Here is a 3,132-nt window from a genome sequence, read left to right on the forward strand (position 1 = left end):
TACCAATTGTTTAATACCAATGGCCGCAGTTTTACATATTTTTCACAAAGCCCCTTATAGCTGTTTTGTTTTTCCAGTCAACTGCTTAGCATTCACATCTTGTTTTCTTATTATTTCCAAGTTTTTTCCATCTTATTTACCCATTTCTTATTCGTAATTTTGTGCCATCTGCTGGATTTTTGTGCCCACGTCTACTCAACACCATATTCCTCATGGAGCCCCTGCTTTAAGAACCATGTCTTAAACAGCAAATCCCATTTTAAATCTTAATTTAATGAATAAAATGTAGCAGGGGCAAAACACATCAGCATTCGAAACACAGTAAGACACAAGGAGCCATGCCGTTGATGCAAATATTTATTTTTTTCTTCCAATTCAGACAAAATAGACAAATATTATAAAAGACATCTTAAAACACTTACGCCTGCAACACTTCAGAAAAAAAAGGCTCTTGACTTATGATATCAATTACGTGTCATCAAATCCTCAGTCCTCACAGTGTGTAAAGAAACGGCTCTGAAAATAATAATAAAAAAAGGAAAAGACAAATCGAATTTGTTCTTTTAACTGAATGAAATCGTCCACCAGATGGCGACTAACGCTGCCACTTTCACATGAAAAACAATAAAGAAATGTTTTTGTTCAATATAGTGGATTATACCCTGTTCAAGGAGTAGTTAAATATCTCCATCACAGAATTCTGCATGTTGTGGACTTTACAGCACCAAGTATTAATGAGTGTAGTAAGTTCCCAAAATGAGGAACTACTAAAATGTCTCATTCTTCTTCTATGAGGTTTAAACAGCAGCTAACATCCATGGTTTTAAATCACTGCCATCTTATATTGTCAGAAAACTCAACTTAACTGCCATGTCTGTCTATATTCATCTATTAAAGGTCCAAGGACAGAAAATGTCGCTACATGTTCAGGTTGTACAGTTGATGGAGGAAAGCTGTGATTTGTCACTTCAGAGCAGCAGAAATAAAAATAAAAATGTATGAAAAACAATATCAGCCAATAGCAGACTCTGCCCTGTGACTTTTATGAAAATTAAAATGTTCAAATGTGGAAATAATGATGTTTTGTCCACAGACAGAAATTCAGATTCAGTTTGAATGAAACAGAAAATACTAACGTGTTAACAGCGTTAATGCATGATGCGTTTCCATGACGACTGACCGGATTACAGTCTGGTTTACGTGCCGCGCCACCGGAGTCCAGGCACTGTTTACCAGTTAGCTCCGTTAGCGGCGGTTAGTGCACCTACAGTCGAACTGGAGGGGACTGTTAATTAAACGAAAAGAGCAGCGCTACAAATAACCAGCGTACCCGTGTACTGCGTATGTGTGCCCCTGTTTCTAAAGTTTAGTGTTACTTTAGAGACTCATTTTAACAATCGGAAGTCATGTCACACGTGTCTTTTTCCGGTCAGTCGTCATGGACACACGCCATGCGTTAACGTGCGCTAACGTTGATGTTGCCCAGCACTAAAAAAACATATTATTCATTATTTAAACTGGTTTTAATAATGAAAAAAACAGTAATTTAGTTGCAGCCCCAACGCTGTGTTCAAAGTAAATTTAAAATGGAATTACTGATGAAAAAAAAAAATTGAACAAAAATCATGTTGCCTACCCTGGCTCTAATCAGTAAAACATGTTTGTGGCAAAAATAAGTGACACCTGCTACCATTTACATTTAAGTCACTGCTACAAATGTTTTTTTTTACAGAAAAACATCACTCATTTGCTACAGTGCCACCAATAAAACTCTCACCTCTGACAACAAAGACTTCCTTTGGCAAAATAAACAATAACAATAAAACACAAAGAACCTTTTAAAGGCCGTTCACTGGTATTGTACAAAACAACCGTTCGGGTATATACAGAAATCTTGATACGGGGCAAAGTCAGGTTAATACTTGTTTTTTTTAGGTTTTGCCAAATTAAGACAGAATAAACAAAACATTTTGGGAAAAAAAACAAACATGACACTGATGAGTAGATTTCCTGTTTTTTTCTCCAGATTTACAAAAAAAAAGCCTCACAGCCTCTTAAGAAAATGTCTCATAAAATATTCACACAAATAACTTATTTAAAAAATGGTTGCAGACATCAACACTGTAAATAACAACAGATGAAGTCAGATTGAAATGTGTATTGCTTCACAGTATGTGTGTGTGTGGGGGGGGGGGTTTAAGTGTTAAACGTGTTAAGAGTGTTAAGCTAACGAGATGCATTCAAGGACCCATCACTTCTACAGCGTGTTGCTGACAGGAGGCAGCCTCAAGTTGCCTTCAGGGAACCTTTGTAAACTTCATCACGTCCGCAAAACACACATGCCTCTTTTTAATATAGTCAGGGTTCCGACACCTTGGTTTTTCAGAGAATTTCCAAGATGAAATTCCCTTAAATTTAAAGACAGAATATGCCGACACAGCTTAAGATGTATTGATTTGCAGCACGCTCTGCATCTGGACAAGGGGTTTCACTGAAAATAAGGTGTAAACATGAATTAAACAGATGTTTAACATGTAAAAAATAAGTGATAATGAGTAGAAACTGAAGTGTTTGACCTTGTGTCTCTGTTTAGAACCGGGGTTTACTATTTTTGAAGCGAAGGCATCCATGGTGGACCTTTTACACAAGAGAAACTGACAATCACACTGATAATCATTCATGGTGAGCCTGAAATTTAGCTGTGTTGGATATTTGTTTGGCTCAGACGGAAAAAAAACCCCAGAAAAATGGACTCTATGGAAACACCATCATTTCTGTTGATAGACAAACTATTTTACATACTGGACCTTTAAGGAAAAGAAAGAAATCAATATGTAACAGCACGAAGGTGTGGACTAAGAGCGCCAACACCTTCTGGTTTTCACATAGGAACTGACTGAACGTCGCTGCATGACATGAAGGATGACAGGAAGTTTCCAGCGTCATTAATACTAAGATCCATGGGGCCGCCAAGACCAGAGAGACCACATATTTATTTGTCCAAGGGAACTGTGGGTAGTTTTAGCTCTGGGAAGTAAAAAGCAGCAGCAACGGCAGTGACGGACCAAAACATTAAGTGGTGGGGAAAAAAAGAAAGAAGTTTGGTGGTGGATCAGTCTGACTACCACAGTG

Source organism: Microchirus variegatus, assembly GCF_963457635.1.
Source record: "Microchirus variegatus genome assembly, chromosome: 1".
Classification (NCBI taxonomy): domain Eukaryota; kingdom Metazoa; phylum Chordata; class Actinopteri; order Pleuronectiformes; family Soleidae; genus Microchirus; species Microchirus variegatus.